This window comes from Zalophus californianus, chromosome 2 (assembly GCF_009762305.2).
Source record: "Zalophus californianus isolate mZalCal1 chromosome 2, mZalCal1.pri.v2, whole genome shotgun sequence".
Classification (NCBI taxonomy): domain Eukaryota; kingdom Metazoa; phylum Chordata; class Mammalia; order Carnivora; family Otariidae; genus Zalophus; species Zalophus californianus.
In genome coordinates this window covers 7,981,711-8,000,080 of record NC_045596.1, presented here as the reverse complement: position 1 = coordinate 8,000,080, position 18,370 = coordinate 7,981,711, and the positions used below count along the sequence as shown (strand labels likewise).

General features: G+C 46.5%; 1 protein-coding gene across 5 annotated transcripts in view; it reads left to right on the top strand.

The window, feature by feature from the left end:
- The first annotated feature begins 1,564 nt into the window (after positions 1–1,564).
- HS3ST1 (heparan sulfate-glucosamine 3-sulfotransferase 1) overlaps positions 1,565–18,370 on the top strand; it is a 63,078-nt gene continuing 46,272 nt past the window's right edge. For 2 of the 5 annotated variants that reach the window (XR_003520792.2, XM_027598930.2), the window contains exon 1: positions 7,910–8,111. The gene's annotated coding sequence lies outside the window, so the exon portion shown is untranslated. Of the gene's footprint in view, positions 1,680–7,381; positions 7,422–7,909; positions 8,112–8,153; positions 8,226–18,370 lie in introns of those variants that run through there. The other 3 variants (XM_035726162.1, XM_035726163.1, XM_035726161.1) reach the window with 3 other exon arrangements.

The window sequence follows — 18,370 nt, the reverse complement described above, 5'->3', positions numbered from 1 at the left end:
AGACTCCCCAATGAGTGCAGAGGCCAGGCCTGGCTGGATCCCAGAACCCTAAGTTGAAACCAAGAGTCAGACACTTAACTGACTGAGCCACCCAGGCGCACCACATCTGTTTGTTTTCTAAAGGAAAAAATGAGCTCTGAGCGGATATGCAAATGGACAGGAATGGCAGAGATTCATACTCAGCTTTGTCTGAACGCAACTCTTTAGAACTTGCCTTCTTTTCTCCTCTGTGATTTTTCAAGCAACAATGACTTCTAGGCAGATGTTGTCTGTTCACGAGAAGAACTGTTCCCTTAAAGGGCCTGTACTCCAGAGCTCATTCAGGTTCTTATTAGGAAAGTAGATGGGTTTTGTTGTACTGTTTCTTGCTAAGAAAGCAAAGACTATCTGATTTAATTCCTTTTTCTTAAAAGATTTTATTTATTTATTTGACAGAGAGAGAGAGCACAAGTAGGCAGAGCTGCAGGCAGAGGGAGAGGGAGAAGCAGGCTTCCCACTGAGCAGGGAGCCTAATGCAAGGGCTCAATCCCAGGACCCTGGGAACATGACCTGAGCCGAAGGCAAACATGTAACTGACTGAGCCACCCAGAGGCCCCTGTTTTAATTCCCTTTTATAATAACAGTGCACATGTCTTCAGTGTGCAGTATGCGCCAGGTGCTTTACAAGAGAAGGGTGTCATTATTTCCCCCCTTTATACAGGAAGAAATGGAAGCTAAGGAGCTCGGGTGAAATCATAGAGCTAATACTGCACCACCCCAGCAATCTGATTCTGGAATCTGCCCTCTTAGGATTTGTGATATCTACTCAATTCTGGGGGAGTTCACTTCATGTTCTTTTTCAAAGCCTGAATAGGGCGGAAAGACAGACTATGAACACAATAGATTTATAACCAGGAAAAGACCATGGCCATGGTAACAATTAGAGAATAGGACAGGGCATAATGAGCTTTGATTGTTGGCACGGGGTCCATGAATTAGCAGCCAAGAAAGAAAGGGATCAAGGGAGTTAATCAGTTTTGGGGTTTTAAACTGGCCTCAAAAATGGCCCCCCTCTTCCCTGCCCATGCAACAAAGACTAAGACAGATGAGAGCTGAGGAAGTCTGGTCTCACAGATAGAAGCTAGGTTGGAGAATGTAACCCTGCGAGAGCCAGGAGGCCCAGCTGGCTCAACTCCAGAACGAACAGGGCACACTTCCCCAGGGAGGAAGAGACACCCCCAGACCAGAGTTGACCTCTCTCCCACAGCAAGGACCCGGGAGGAGAAGTGAAGCCTTGCAGGTTGGATGCTCCCTGCAAGGAGCTTGCTCCCAAGAGGAAGAAGGGCAGAGCTGATGAAGCATCTACACTTTTTCTCCCCAAGTTTGCCAATAGGTTAGTCCATCTGTCTCCCTAGGCAGGCAGAGATTTCCTGCCAAACACGGCAGCTTCCAGAAAGAGGTAAATCCATAAAGGCAGGCTAAGGGTACATAAGGAATAAGAGCTAGGTAGGGTATTACAGCCGCCGCAGGATACCCCGACACCTTTCTGATTTCCAGCTGCATGGGGACTGTGTCCAGCTCACTTCTGATCTCCAGGGCTGGCAGAGAATAAGAGCTAAAGAACTTGGTGACGCTGGAATGAATGAGCAGCGACGGCAGCGCTGAGATCTGAGGCACCACATGCAATCGAAGGCCCCAAGGTGAGAGAAAGTTTTCCGGGAGGTTGCATCTCCATAGCAGCTTTTATTTTTAAGGGCTGATCATATGTGGGGAGAGGAAGAAACAATTATACCGAGAACTGAGTTTTGTAAGCTTGGCATTTCACTTTGTCAATGAGTTTACTAAATGCAATTATAACAATATCATGAATATTGGATTTAAATACCTTATGGATAGTTACATTTCTAGAATGTAAGTACCTTTTTCAAGGCATGAAGAGGAACCCAGATCTTTGTTCCTTCATTGAGAGATAAAATATAAAATACACTGGAGACCTCTTTCTAGTTGTATAAAGTGAACACACGCAGGAAGGAAAGAGGAAAGAGAAAATTATATCATGAGACAGAAAGAAAGCATAGAAGGATTTGATTTTGACCTGGTTCTAAATCTAGCATTGCTAGCTGTGTGAACCTCAGGAAGGGTTTTATTTAACTTCTCTGTATTCATATGAAAAATGGGGATAAAAAAGAGAATGCATTCAAATCGCCTAGCATAAAGCTAATCAATAAATATCATGATTTTTATTTACCTCTACATACCTCTTCCTTGTTTCCCATACTGTGTGATGGATTTTCCTAACTTTTTACAAGTTATCCAACTTTACAGTAGTTTACAACAAATATTTCTCCAAATAGACTGAGATATTCTAACTTGATCATTTAAAATATGAAATGCTGGTTGTTTTTTTTTTTTTTATTTAAGAATTAGGTTGTCTGAGCTTCAAAGCATGCTACAAAATACTACCACCATAAAGGAGAAAATATTTATATATATACACACATAGAGCTATCTCCTATGAATGTCATTTAAACCTTTTCATAGGAACAGTATTCCAAAAATCTGGGGAAAGAGCACTCTAGTTAATCTTTCAAGAGATGCTTGCTTTGGCTCTGTCTTAAATCTGGAATCAAAACAAAGCTTAGAAAAGAGAAGGCAACACTTTCAGTTTTCAGGGACAATAGGGTCACCCTGGAGAACTTCAGGGAGTACTCCCAAAAGAGAGAGCTGCTAGAAAGGTGTGCTGCTTGAAGCTGAGCACGGGGAGGATGTGAGGGTTTGATAGTCACAGTCCAAATGTTCCTTGGATCTTCCTAGTGTTCAGAGAACCAGGAGCTCATGAGAATTATCCAACTGAATTGTAATTCTTCTGTTCATGCGTGTCTGTGAGCACCTTCAGGTAAGGGATTAAATTTAATTCCTCTCCATAAATATACCCACTAAAGGGCCGTGATGCTGGACGGACTTAGCCAGCATGTAGTAGAGGTTTCAACTCAACTGATGGGGCTGGCGGGCTGGAGAGAAAGGAAAAGATCTTATTATTATTATTATTATTATTATTATTATTATTATTATTATTACTATTATTATTTTGAGAGTTGAACTTTCCAGCATCCTTGAATAAGTCCTAAAAGAGAAAATCAGCAAGACCTGCTCATCAAAGCATTGGTCGGCTTTGGTCCCCACAAATCTAAAATCAAAGGGAGTGCCACAATTTCCCAGGGCCCTGAAGGCATTCCAGCACTCAGCGGGTCCTAATAATTTGAACAAGGGGACCACTTCAGGCCTGCAATATTGCAATTTTTGCAGCGCTGATGCGTGTGATTTGGGGCAAAATTTGACACAGGATCAGAAATAAAAGCAATATGTCGTCTAGGGTTGTTTATCCAATACAACAAATGGGCTGTAAGATAGGTGTGGGCAACTGTGTTTATCATGTATACTTTACCTGAATCAATTAAGCATTCGTTCTGTACAATATCATCTGCATAGAGCCCATTTCTTCCCCAGAAGTCACAGGAGCCCAAGGTACTTTCAGAGCCTCTCAAAAATGTTTTAATTTCTTTTAGAGCTTCTAGGCCTCAACAAATATGGAAATACATAGGAATAATATATTCATTTTTATGCCAGTGCAGTCATGGAATTTAATTTTTAATTTTTAATTAATTAATTAATTTTGAAGGCTAGGTCCCACAAAGGTCAAAGTTATAACTTAACCCTGCAGCCACACAGGCAGAGACTAAATCTGGTGTCATGAAGGGATAAACATCTTGTTTTCAGAAAAACATCAAATGATCTCTTAATCATAGGTGGGTGGATTGTTTTTGAGGACCTTGGTAAAGTTGGGGGTTAGGCTGGTGGGGGAGGCACGTGATGGGTGAGGTGAATCAGAAGGAACCTTGATCCTACATGTTCTCTGGATATGACCCTCCTTCTCTCTCTCCCAAGCCTGCTGCTCTAGCTAATTAGCAAATCAAAAGAAATGGAAACAATTCTAGACCTAAGTGCAATCAAATTAGCTGGAGTTATTTGAGGATACCATTTTCACACAGTGTAATCATGCTCTCTTTGTTTTGGTCAAACGAGTGAAAATCATCTTTCAAACCCAATGACCGCCCCCCCCCCACCTCTGCCCAGCCAGTTCTCTGGACGGCGGCCTTACATATCTCTTCTCATCAGTTTTGCACACGATCTTTTCTCTAAAGACAGGAATGCACAATGTACAATTAGACAATACCCATCAAGCTTCCCCTACAACAAGAACCTATTAAAAATATACCTGACTTTTCAGGTGATTCAGCAGTAAGAACCATTACTGTACCATCTAAATCAGGACTTGGAAAGTTTATTAAAATTGGATTTTTAACCTGATCCCAATTTCCTCTGCTTAAAAAGAATCCCACTGGACTCCTTAATATTCATGCTATTAACCTGAAAGATTCAAACTGTCATTATGGGAGGAAAGACAATACAGGATACGTAGCTCCACAGGCAGGAGTTACAGATAAAATCACACTGAGCCCAGGCAGGTGGAAGGAGAAGCAAACTCTGTCTTTTTCTCTCTCCCCTTCTTCTAAACTCTCTAGTCCATGACATATTTGGGGGAAAGAAAGCAAACAGAAATAACAAAAGCAAACATAAGCAAACCATTTAATTACAGAGAACACTAGACTAGGAGTCTAGTTTTTATTGGAAGGGTAGCTGCCTTGGATAAATCACCTCCACCCCTGGTGCCCTAATTACTCCCACTCACGCCTATCATGACTTTAAACTTCTGTGCTTTTGTTTTTGTAAAATGAGGAAATCACAGAGGCGCCTGGGTGGCTCAGTCAGTTAAGCCTCTGCCTTCGGCTCAGGTCACGATCCCAGGGTCCTGGGATGGAGCTCCGCATCAGGCTCCCTGCTCAGCGGGGAGTCTGCTTTTCCTTCTCCCTCTCTCCCTGCTTGTGCTCTCTCTCTCTCTCAAATAAATAAAGAAAATCTTTAAAAAAATGAGGAAATCATAATTTCTAAGAGGTCTGGTACAAGGACAAAATGTACACACCCTGTAATTCCTCTTGCCCAAGTACCTGGCCCAAAAGCCTTGGATGAATCCCAGCCAGTATTATTACTAATTATTGGTTGAAGTCATAGCTCATTTGCTTTTGTTTCCATTTTATTCCCTCAGCCTCTGTCTTCTGCAGAACATAGTTTGCAGCTTAACTGATGCCAGTGAGTTTTGGTAAAGCTGGGTGTTGGGGGTCAGTCTGGTTTCTCCTTGAGATAAGATTTTCTGCTCCCAGAGGGCTGTGGTTGTGTCTTCACTGTCCACTTCTTGCTCAGTATCTGGCATAGTGTTGAACACATACTAGGTGCTCAACAAAGACTCTGGTATCTTATGATATTAGCAGCTTACCGATCACCTATTAAAACCCTCTCATTTTCTAGTTGATGACAGTGAGTAAGAGGGTCTTGGGCCACACATGTAGGAATGGCAGCCAATCTTCAAGTGGACCACGACTGTGTCTCCTGTGACCCTCCATTCTGAAACTCACAGCTCTGAGAGGGAAGCACATCTGACCTAACCCAGCAGTCCTTGAGGGAATATACTATGTTTCAGACACCATGCAAGGTCCTGGGGAGACAACACAGAGTTCTCTGTGGTTCCCAGCATGGTCCCCACACTCAAAGCATTTCTAATCTATGGGTAAGCAAAATCTCTAAGCTGATATTTTAAATACAATATTTGTGTTGTTACAGCAGAACTGAGTTCTGGTAGTATATAAATGCCTGGTTAGGAAACTTAACTCATGCCCAGAAGAGGTCAGAGGAGGCTGTTTAAGAGAAATGACAAATGTCTTGGCAGAGACATAAAGCTAACTAAGAACAAAAGAGCCAAATATTACTCTCTTACTTATCTAAACACAAGAACGCTAATCATTGATCAATGAACATTGGCCGAAATTTTTTTAAAAAATGAGAGAAACTAAAAATCCAGTCCTCAAATTCTTAATCACTTGCCAGATCCACCTGGAGTTGCTTCCAGCAAGTGAAGTTTCTAGCAGAGACTCAGGGCTGGGGCCTAAGGTTCTCATTCCTTTTCAGGACTTGTAGTAGGGAACCAAGCAGATCAGTTAACCTGCCTTTGGCTCCCAGCATGCGAATGGAGTCACTACCAGCTTCCCTTTGCATCTGGCAAATGAGTAGTGAGATTCAGACTATGTAACAGAAGCACTTTGAACTCTCAAGGAAAAGTAATCATTCCAACTTAGAACATCAAAGCCGCTCCCTATTTTGAAGGACCCATGATCTGCACAAGGTTTAGCTGCTGGTAGGAGCTTAAGGATACCAGTAATTGGCAAGGGTTTATCTCAGACTACCTTTTGACCTGCACAACCTCCTACGTGATTTTACACAGCTTCATAGGATTTGGGGGGAGGGGGAACTCCTTTTAAAGATAATATAAATTTAAATGCTGAGGCTTTTCAAAGTGGGGCTTTAAAGTGACTTAAAAATTATATATATATATATATATATATATATATATATATATATATATATATATATATACCTAAAATACACATATCAACATTAGTCTGGCTCAGATAAGTAGCCAGGGTCACAAAAACCCCTAAAAGCTTATTTTCCAAAAACGTCTTGGTCTTGGCCTCCCAGATGCTCTTGGATTTATCAGATAGCCAGAAATGCTGGTCATTGCTTTGCTCCCTTAAAGGGCAATAGGTAACAACACATGAGTGAAGGGGTCAATTTCCTATGGCAACCATTCCATAAATGGGAAAGTATTTTTAAACCAAGCAAAATTAATGACAGATTTTTTAAACTAATGACAGATTAAATGACAAAGTCAAATGCTTCCAAATATTTATCTTCCAATATTTAAGATATGGAAGCTCTACTGAAACCTCACCTAAAATCAATTACTTTGATGTTCATTTGGCAGTTTTCTTTTCTCCTTCCTTCCTTCTTTCTAACATGTTTGCTGACCTGCCTTTGAGGGCAGCTTCCTTTGGCTCAGGTAAGCAGGTAAGCAGGCCATCCAGCCTCTGCAAGGAGATTCCAATCCCACGCCCCTGGAAATCTTAAATCTGAAGTTGAACTACTTGGATGCTGGTGGAGTTCTCCCCCAAAACCTCCAGCTACAGGATAGGGAGATGGGACAGAGGAAACCTGCTTCATTTCAGAGCTGGCGTTTACCACCCTGGGGTGCTAACAAAAGCAGAGGTGAATTCTCCGCGCTCTCCCGGTAAATCTGCATCCACTCCAGGGCGCGAAACCAAAGTGGGCGGGTGTGTTCAATGGCGACCCGGGACGCTCCGGAGCCGGCTTCCCCGGCGGATTCCGGCTCCAGCGGCCTGGCTGCTGGCGTCTGGGCCCAGCAGCGGTGTGAGCTGCAGGGCATGGCTCCTTTGGCCTCCAGGGCGGCGCGGGGAGCACCAGCACCTAAGGTGGGTCACCTGCCGGGAAGGAAACTGACGGTGCGGACGCACGTGGGAGGGGAGCAGCCCCGGGGACCCTGATGTGGGAAGAGGTGGGCTCGAGTTCGCACCTGGTCTTCCCCCTGCAGGGGAGAGGGAGTAGACAGGACGTCCCAGGTTCGCTGCGAAGGCAGCATCACCCAAACCCACAACCGGCCCCACCCGCTCGGCCGCGCTGGTCCCCTCCCCCAGGACTGAAACCCGAGGAGCCGCCGGACAGTTGGGCCAGATCAACTCGTGCGAGACCTGTCCGCGGGAGGCGAGAACCCGGCGCGGCCACACCGAGCCGGCCCGACTCAGGGCAGCACCGGAGCGGGCCGGGCAGCAGTGGGCGCTCGCGATCCTCCTCCGCCCGGCGCGCTCTCCCTCGGGGCCCGGCCTCCTCCGTCCCCTCCTCCTGCTCCGGCTCCTCCTCCTGCTCCTCCCCTCCGCGGGACTGATCGCCGAGCCTCCCGCCCGCAAAGTCCCCGGCGCGCGGGCAGCTACCAGCCGCCGCCACTGCTGGGTCTCCGTGGGGGTCCGCATCCCCTGCCTCGCCCGCCTGCGCCGAGGCGCTCCGAAGCTCGCTCCGCGGGCCGCCGGTGCTCCGCGGCGCTGCCCATGGCTCAGCCCGAGAGCCGACTTCGGGCGCCGGACCGGCTCGACCGCGGCGCTGCCCAGGTGAGAGCCGCGCGCTTGGGGCGGGGGCCGCCCAGCCTGGGGAGTAGCAAGACGAGGGACCGTCGGGGTGCCCTCACCTAGCGTCCCTGATTTAGGGAGAGCGCAGAGCCCAAGGTGAGTCGAGGCTGGAGCAAGTGAGTGGATGTAAGGGGAACAAGGAAGGAGAGACCCGGGGTTTTCCATCCTTCTCACCTCCTGCTTTGCCCTCTCAGCTCTGCAAATCCCGAGGGACTCTGTGTGTGTGTGTGTGTGTGTGTGTGTGTGTGTGTGTGTGTGTGTGTGTGTGTGTGTGTGTGTGTGTGTGTGTGTGTGTGTGTGTATTTAATGGACAGGTAGGTATTCGGGTTTCTGACTTTGTGGATTGGATCCTCCCCAGCAAAATCGGGCTCGCTCCTGCCTGCCGCATCTCCCTAGGACGGTACGGGGCAGCCGGAGCGCAGCGCACAGCGAAGCCCGGGTACCACTCTGGCTGGAAACTGGGGCAGGGATACAGTCAGCAGAAGTCAGTGGGTCGAGAGAGCATCCCGGGTGGGGAAACCTAGGTCTAGACTGCCTTTGCATTTTGTCGGAGTGGAGAAGACTTGGGACATCTCCCGAGGGGTGGGGATGCTCGGGAGGAGAGAGAATAAGGCAATGAACTGTAGGTAGCCTCTTTTCCGAATGCCAATTCTACACCGTCCTGCTTTTTCATTTTACTTTTTACCTATTTTTTTTTTTCTGCCTCTGTTTCTATTTCGAGCACCTTGGGTGGTGGCGGTAGATGAGGGTGCGGGGAGGCGGGGCGCCCACCCGCGGAGGGAGCTAGTAGACCCCCTCTCCGATCCCGGAGCAGACTCGGCAAGCCTGACGTCTTCAGGTGCGCTCTCCGAGCCAGACCGCGGACCGCGCGCTGCTCCCCCTTCTGGCCCCGGCCTGTCCCGGGAGCCGGAGGGCCGGCTTCCAGAACCCGGAATAGGATGGAGAAGCCGGCGAGAGCAGGAGCGGGGATTCAGGACGCGGGTGTGTGGGGTGTGCTTTGCTTCGCTCCGCTGTTGTGTGCCGGTGCTGTGCGCCTTCCATTTCATCTCCTCCGCGGGCGGGCGTCCGCGCTTCCTCGCACACCCAGGCCCCTCTTTTGGGAGTGGGGTTGCATCGCTCCTCCGGTCTCCACTGTGCAGGACCAGACGTTGCCTTGCCTTGCCTTGCCTTGCCTTGCCTTGCCTTGCCTTGCCTTGCCTTGCCTTGCCTTGCCTTGAGCGCGTCTCGCTCCTCCGCCAGCATTATCCGCCGGCTATTTTTATCCACTACTTGCAGGAAGATGCTTTTGGGGGGATTCTGGGGAGGCGACTCCAAATCCACTCTTCACACTGCGCTCCCAAAAGCGGTACCCTGCTAAGAGAGAGCAGCTGCAAGGAATGGCCAAGGGATTGGGGATGGAGTGTACCTGCTCCTCCTCCCGCAGTCAGAGCTCTCGAGACCTCGGCACCACGGGCTCAGCTGCGCCGCCCGCTGCTCTCCCGGGGAGCGGGTCCCCGGAGGAGTCCCTGGCGTCCGGGGCGCCTTCCTTGGCCGGCTTTTGTGGCTACAGCAGGAGCGCACGCATGATCCTTTGGGTCCTAACTCGTGCGTTCGCGCTTTGCAGCCAAATCTCACTTTATTTTATTGAAATGCAATTACCAACTTCCACTCAAGGGTTAATTCCAGGAATTCCGTCTTAAAAGGGGGGAGGGGGGACATAACCTAACTTCTGCCTGCCTATATTTCTAAAGCCCATCCTTTGGCATTTGGAAGTATTCTTGCTTTCAGCGTTTTCACTAAAGACTGGGCGCAATTAGAATAAGCCTGACCTCCTGAAATGCCAGGAGATGGACGCTTCAGCTGCAAATCCCCGCTTTACTCTTTGTACTTCCAGGGCTTACATTCTTTTACTCCCGTAGGATTGCAGAAGTAACATGTTCAAATGGACCATTGTGTTACATAAGGTTTTCTCCAGAGCTAGGAAGAAAGAGATCAGCTTCTCAAGGAGACTTTCGGGGCTTCCATGGGTCCCTCTAACTCTCAGCTGAGTTCGGGGTGGGGGCATCAACAACTTCGTGACTAAGCATTCCTAAGTCCTAGCAGTTAATTAGGACAGTAGCACTGAGTGAGGATTGGTGAAGCTGCCTGGTGTAGGATGCACTGTAGCTTTAAGATGGGAATTTCCCCCCCCTCAGGAAACTGGTGAGAAAGTGGTACCTTGAACTTGTAAATGGGATTGAGAAAAGCCCAGGGCTCTCAGCTCTGTCATTGGTACCCCTCCTATGAAGCCAGAAGTCCTCCAGCTTAAAGTCCTGCTTTCCACAGTGTAGATGTTCAGGAACCCTTTACTTGGACTCCACAATACAGTTGAGACTTGCACTTTTGTTGTCAAAAGAGGGAACTCCCTCACTGGAGAAGCCCTGAAAGAGCTCTTTGAAGGGAAAACAATGTGAAAGATTTTCTTACTTTAAATCACCATTTGATGGTGCCCGGAAGGGGCTGGAAATATGGACTGCCTTTCCCCTCCACCAGGGCCTCTACCCAGGGTAGCACGTGCCCACCATGAGTACTGAGTCCTGTTCTCTCTGTTGAGGCTAGAGGTTGGGGAGAGCAACACTAAAATGGATTGATGCCCTGACGGCGAGGAGCCCATAGCCAGGGTCAAGGCTCAGGCAGCAAGTTGCAGGGCTTGTCTCCAAGCCAGAGTCCTTGCAGTCTTGGAGGGGGTGAAGGCGAAGCTGGAGAGTAATAATGTTCTAGCGGCTATGTAGGAAATAGTAACTTTTCAGTGGGCATTGGGAAAAAAGGCGGCTGTTCCCCATCACTTTGGTTTATCTTCCTTCAACTCCAGCAATGACCTAGTGCTTCCTGTGAAGCTGCCCTTTCTAAGTGTGGAGGCTGGGGAGCCTGCTAGCCAGATTTGGAGCCAGCTTCTTGCCCCAGGCCTGAAGCAAAAGGGAAAGAATCTCTCAGCTTCTTCCTCTGAAAAATAGAGACTAAAAGGTTATTATGAGACAGTAAGAAAATGTATGTGAAGAGCATTTTGGCAATTCTAAAACCCTGGTGGAAAATGTGCAGGGCTACTGAATATGCTTTCCCTGCAAAGTTCATTTGGTCTATTTTAATGTTAATTTTAATTAGAATTTGTGTATGTCTGTGTGAATTGCATATGCTAAACATTAAATAGGGGAGAGGATTTCATACAATGGGCCAGTATCTCCTTGTGATCACCTGAAATCCATCAGTATCAGGCCTCAATGCTTCTCAGAACGATTAGTTTTTTGTTTTCAGGATCAGAGTTAATTTTTTAGAGTTTTTTTTTCTTTTTAACTTCATGGATTTTATATGTCCTAAATTGTATCTATCTATCTATCTATTTATATCTATTTGGAGAAAGGGCCCTGATACTGATTAATCAGGAAAGGAAGAAAGTTGCAGAGGAGTGTATCAGTTGGGGAAAAGTGATACATGCTCAGCTGTAGGAGATGCCCTTGGTCTCCCGTGTCTAAATCTGTAATCAGCATAAAGCAGGGGCTCTCTGTTGCATTTTCAGCATTCCAAATTTGCCCCCAGGACCTAGCTAAGTGCCTGGTCACTTAGTAAAGGCTCCGTAAGTATTTTTGAAATAAGTGAATGAATGATTGAACAGAATCTTCACAGCCACCCTGTGTTGTGCACGGGCAGATGGCATGATTTCTATTTTAAAGATTTGGAATCTGCAGATCAGAAAAAAAGTTAACTGATTTTCTGAAGGTAACAGAGGATTCCAGATTGGAGTTTTGGTCTGTCTGTTCTCATTCTGCTCCGCTGCACTGTTTGCCTTCCCCTATTCCTCCCATCACCACCTGAAATCCTCCTCATCCATAGTAGACTTTTGCGTTTTGGAAGGTGCCCATGGAGGGACTTCTCAGTGGGAGGTGGAGCTTTCTCTCTGCTTGTTCATCTCTCTGGGCCCTGAACTGAAGCTCAGGATGATCCAACCTGGGACCTGGCATCTTGAGGGACTAGCTAAAGGACGCAAGGACAGCTAAGTGTTCATTTACCACCGTGAGTCATGAATCAAGTGGCTTGAGCAACAGCATGAATCTGTCAGGATTTCCCCTGGGTTCTATTCCCATGGCATGATCCTGCCATGCTTCCTGACCCTAAGGTTCCCTTCATCCCTTCCCTTTTAACAAGCCTGGATTTTCAGCTTCTCCTCAATTCCTAGAGGTCACCCTTAGTCTTCAAGTAAACTCCTTTTTCTCTTTGAGTTAGCCAGAATTGTAACCAGCTGATGTACATCCTCTCCCAATCCATCTTCAGGCCTGCCTCTGGCATGAAGCTTTCTCAGCTTCCTCTACCGACAGGGAATTAAGCTCATAGCTTTTTCAGGCCGTTAGAATATTTACTGGGCCATAGTTTGTCAATAGTTATGTGGTACCACCAGAGTTCTAGAAAAAAATGAATACATATTCTTCCAAGGAATAGCTTGAACATAACAGAAATAGATCCCAGTTGGCATCTTTACTTTTTTTTTTTCTCTCTCCTCCATGCCGCCTGCTTTTTGGTAGCTTTCCAGCAGGGGTCGCACACCGAAATGCCTTCAGTGGCCAGGCAAGTCACTGCCTGAGTGAAACAGGCCTTAGGGCCTGTGCCTGGATAAGAAGAGGGGCTGGGACCCAACATCTGGTTGCCAGGAGGACCTCTGGCCCCGTCCTGCCACATCTGTTTCTTTCTTTCTTTCTTTCTTTCTTTCTTTCTTTCTTTCTTTCTTTCTTTCTTTCTTTCTTTCTTTCTTTCTTTCTTTTTCTTTCTTTCTTTCTTTCTTTCTTTTCTTTTTCTTTCTTTTCTTTCTTTCTTTCTTTCTTTCTTTCTTTTTCTTTCTTTTTTTCTTTCTTTCTTTCCTTCCTTCTTTCCTTCCTTCCTTCCTTTTTTCTTTTTCTTTCTTTCTTTCTTTCTTTCTTTCTTTTCTTCTTTTTTTTTCTTTCCTTCCTTCCTTCCTTCCTTCCTTCCTTCCTTCCTTCCTTCCTTCCTTCCTTCCTTCTTTCTTTCTTTCCAAGGTGGGCTGTAAGTTCACAAATTTATGTAGAATGTACTGAATTTTAAGTGCCAGCAGCTAAGTCAGTATTTTGAAATAATACCATGTGGGCCAAGCAGAACACTTCTGTAGGTAGGCCTTCTGTGCGTCCCTCAGGCCTCCAGTATATGGTCTCTGGTTTCTGGGGGTAGGAGAGAAATGGGTGAGAATATGAGACTCAGTGAAATCAGTTCCCGGGAATGTTGGGACAAGGGTGTATTAGGTGTGCTGCGTAGACAGCAGTCCAGTGAGTTGACCTTCATGTGTATGGAGTGTTTGCTTGGACTGTTCTTCCCTGTTTTAGGAGGCAGTTGCAATGATCACATTTGGATCTTTAACACAGGGGTACTGAGTGCCGACCATGGACCGAGGATTGTGTCACTCACTGGTGACACCGTAGCGAATAACACAGATGGAAATGCTTGCCATCATACTTAGCTTTTAGCAGACAGGACAGATGAAAGCAAAATAAATAAGTACGACCTGTCCTACCTTGGAGAGTGATGTGCTAAGGATAAAGCAGGGGAAGGGCGTCTGGAAATCCAGGGTTCTGGGGTAAAACCTCAGGCAAGTAGCCAGGGGTCTCAGAGTTCAGTCTCTGACTCAGCATATTCAAAGTGAAATGTCACCGTCTGACATAAAAGATTTCTGCATGTGGGCGTCTGGACCCTTGATTATATTCTCAGAGTTGCTATTTAGGTAAACCTCTGATAATAGACTGCTCTCTTAATTTTAATGAAATCGACTACTGAGCCCATTTATTGAGTGTCTACCATATGCCAGACCCTGGATTAAGTGGCTGGAATCCCTTAATGTACAAAACCCATCAAGGACCAGTCCTCAAGGAAATTGTAGACCAGCATGGAGGACATTAATAAATGATCCTGACAGAGTAGGTAACTAAGGTAAGCAAGCATCCTGGGGTGGGGGTGGGGGGTGGGGCTGTCTTCACTATTGAATTTGGGCACACAGAACTCGGACCTTCGGCACCTTTTTAATCGAGCATCTGATATGTGGTATGAAGAGTTTCCATCTGTGCTGCTCTACCTAGTTGAAACGAGGACCCCATCACCAGTAAGATATTTTGAAGCTTTAATTTCTTTACCTGGCAATGACATTTTGTATTATTACAAAAGTCCATTTTGCATCACAAAAATGAAGTATTTAAAAAATTGATTCTATGTGTGAAATGTACTTGTGCCCTTTGAAACTCTGATACACCCTCCCCCAAATTGTCCCAGGCTTTGATGTTGACTCGTGTCACCGGGGGTGGTTGTGCTGAAGAAACAACAAAATAGGTCTTGTTCTTAAGGAGCTTATCGTTAGTGTGGCAGTCAGATAAATTAGTATGTTTTTGCGTATGAGGTGGTGAAAGCATAGTGCTTGGGCCTCTGCCTGGGTCAGTGTCAGCCTTTCCTGGAGAACACCTCCCTGAATCACTATGTTTCTTCCTCTCATTGCAGTTCTTTCTCTCATAGCAGGATTTGTGGCCATAATGATTCTCCGGAGTCTTCTTGTTACTTAACCTGTCTGACTCCCCGTCAGAACCCGTGCCCTAGCCGAGCAGACATCTGGACCCACACCAGTGTTTCTCCCACCAGCTCCTAGAACAATGTGCCTCCTTCCAAGTGGTTGCTCAGAATAGAAACAAGAGGCATCGTTTCTGTCCGGGGGAACTAGGGAAGGCTTCATGGGGGAAGAAATATTTAAGGAAAGAGAGAGGCATGAAGAGAAGAGCCAAAGAAGGATGATAAGACATAGTCAACATGTGTATAGCCCCCACCAAGCCCTCGCTGAGGCTTCATTTGTCCCAGTCAGGGATTCCCCATGTGGTCAGCGCAGGTGAGTAACTAGCATATTTACACACGTCCCCCTTCACCGAGCAGATTTTGGCTATGCAAAAGCACTCTGGCATGCAAAGAATGAAAAAGATTTCAGAAGAATTTTTAAAAAGTTAAAGAAAAAAAGAAAAGAATGAAACTGATAATTCCCTATTTCTATTTACTGTGATAATATCCATGTTCTCCTTTTAATACCCAGCCCTTCAAGGGAGATGGGGCACGCTTAGCATCTTCATTTCCACATTTAAAGAAACTGAGGTCTGGGCAACTTTTCTTCGATCCTCAGAAAGAGGGCGGCAGACCCCAGATCCACAGATTCTCCACCTGCCGTGAGCCGATGGCTCAAGGTGGAGACTCCTTAAGTCCCTGGAGGACCGAGGAGCCCGTATTTTCTATAAACGAAGAAGTACATTTAGATTTAAAACATTCGCATCTCCTTTAATTCGTCAAGAACTTCCATGTCAGCACTTTCCGAGGTGCATTTTGTGTCCCGTTGAATTTCCCCTAGAATTCCTGCAGATTAGGTACACCCTGCAGTAAGCTGTTTTATGTAAATGTCTCCACTCCTTAGTTGAGGAGAGTAAATCAGAGTCCTGTATCAGCAGTTAAATACAGCGGGAGAAAGGTGATTGCAGATGCAGCTGAAATGAAAAGCATGCTTGCCTCGCTGTGCTCAGAAAAATAAATACTCCAGTGGCGAGGAGTGAGCGCAGGCTGGGTGCCTCCTCCGGGAAAAGGAAACGCGCTAGCACTTTATTTAAATTATGTCTTACACCAGGTTTTTCCCAGCGTCCTGGATAGGAAGGAGGAAGAAGATGACAGTGACAGATTTCTGGGATTAGATTTTGGAGTTATTCTTGTGGCGGAGAGAGCACGGCTTTTGAAGTCACATCTGTTTGCATTTCTGATCTCCCCCTTACTAACTGTGTCATCCTGAGAAATAAGACAGTTTTCTGGGCTTCAGTCTTGTCAACATTCTAATGAGAAGTATAGGAGATTGCCAATATAAAATGCTTAGCATAATGCTCAAGAAAACGTATATTCTTGGGTAGCGTTGCCAGATTTTATAAGTAAAAGTACAGGACATCCAGTTAAATTTGAATTTCAGAGAAACGACATGTAATGTTTTAGTACAGGTGTATCCCAGATACCGAATGTTAAGAAATTATTCATTGTTTTATGATATTTAAATTTAACTGGAAGTCTTGTATTTTATTAAACATTCCTATTCTTGTGGTGACGGTTCTGAGCGATTACTTTGGTGAAAGTCCCGTGACTCTAGGAAGTTAGGGAGGGGAGAGCACAGTCATCTTGATGGTGATGTAATCTTGACCTTGGACCGGGGTGTGGTCCAAGGAGAAAAGGAAGGGTTGTTTTCTCTTGTGAGCTAAGCATCCCACCAAACCAAGGCAAGCTTAGTTGTTTGCTCAAAGAAGCAAAAGAACTGCGGGTCAAACCAGATCTCTCAGTGCATTTAATAAGTGAGACAGGTTCTCTCCCAAGTGGTGGTGGCATGTGCCGGATTATTCCCAACACCCTCTGCAAGAAGGTGTTTCTACCCTGTGAGGCGACCAGCGTAGAGGCGAGTCCACCGACGCAGTGCCTTATTCTTCACAAACACTGCTCAGAGTGGGTTCCTGTGGGGCCGGGATTTCAAAGACGAGGCCCACACGAGGCCTCCACTGAGGCCACTGAAGGAAACTTTGTGCTTTGAAAACCCGCACCTGCAATGCTCCCTCATCTGCTGAATCCAAAGCTAATAAAACTGTTATGGGGCCTTCCGGACTCGTTCCTCCAAGTGGATGACCTCGGGTGATAAATTGAGTCAGAGAGCTCCCCTAAGACTGCTGGAGTAGGTTGTTCTGAGGATGGCAGTGAAAGTGTTGTGTTTCCATTTTAGGTAATAACCTGGTGGGGAACTAAATTAACAAGGCTTCTGCGGATGTTCCAAAGCAGTTTCGTGCTTTCTTCAGTACTGAGATATTGCTCAGGCCCAGATTATTAGTTTCTGTTGCAGAGCACAGAAACTCTTCATTTAACCTGAGCTGCTCACCAGCTATGTGTTTGTGTGCAGCCTGGACCAGAAAGTAGGTAGGACAGCAGCTTACACACAGGCTTACCCAGCCAGAGATCTGGTTAGAATCCACTGTGCTGCTTCTCAGCCACGCAGCAGGGGGCGAGTTACTTCTCTTCACTAAGCCTCCATCTCCACATCTGCAAAATGGGCATAATTTCAATTATCACAGAGGATCATTTAGTGCACATCAAACCAAATGAGTATGACAAGCATTGCCACAGTGCCTGAATCATAGATAACATTACAAAAAAAAAAAAATGCTGTTATTAAGATGACAGAAGAAGGCCATAAAGTCTAGATTGCACACCCACTATCATGTGTAGACGCCAGGACTGATCCCACATATCATATTCATGGGGGAGCGTCTGAGTCTTTTGCTCCTTGTTTCTCTTGCCTTAATTTATATAATTTAAGCAAAACTTGTTTCATTCTCTGGGCCGAGAGATGAGAAGCTGAAATGTCGAGAAGATACGGAAGGAGCTGTTAGGACAGGCAGCCAGTAGAGAGACGAGGGGGATCCCCAACAAGAGGGAAGGGAAGAAAGGAATTGGAGGAGAAGCCCCAGCAGGGAAACTATTAAAAACAGACAGGAGTTCGAAGAGCATCGTAAAGGCCCGGTCTTCAGGAGCCTCTGCCTAAATCCCCATGCTGTCATTTAAGTAAATGCCACCCCCTCTCCTTTCCCCAGAGCTTCTCAGGATCCCAACTGAATGTCCTCAGCCTTGAGGGAAGGACGCCAAGCTGTCATGGGGACACTGGGAAGAACAGGGGATATAAAAAGTGAAGCTCCAGCCTCTCTCCATTGTGTGACAGCGAAAATCACAGATAAAGACAGGAGACAAGGGGACCCAGTGCCATCTTGTGGAGGGACTGGCCATGGTGCCTCTCGTGGTCCTCTGCCTGCAAGGGGCTTTGTTGCTCTTAGTTTGGTTTTACATTTCCATTCATTAAGCATCAGTTCTTCTAAAGAGGGTTGCAGGGCGCCTCTCTCTGTCCTCTTGCTCTCTGTGAAGTGGCTATGCACTTCTGGTCTTTAAGCCCCGTCTACACACAGCACAGGAACCAACCCTTTCCGCGGGGATGGGCCCATCCTCCTCAGTCTTTCTCCAGGGGAGAGCATCCTCTGGAGTTCATGGTGACTCTGGGCACAATAGGACACCCCCTGCTCCAGATGGGAGTACATTATTTGACTTCGGGGAGATGATTTTGTTTTTCTAAACCTTTTTGCCTTACGTGTTCACTGGATTTATATGTCCTCACAGACCTTTGTGGTAAGAATCACATT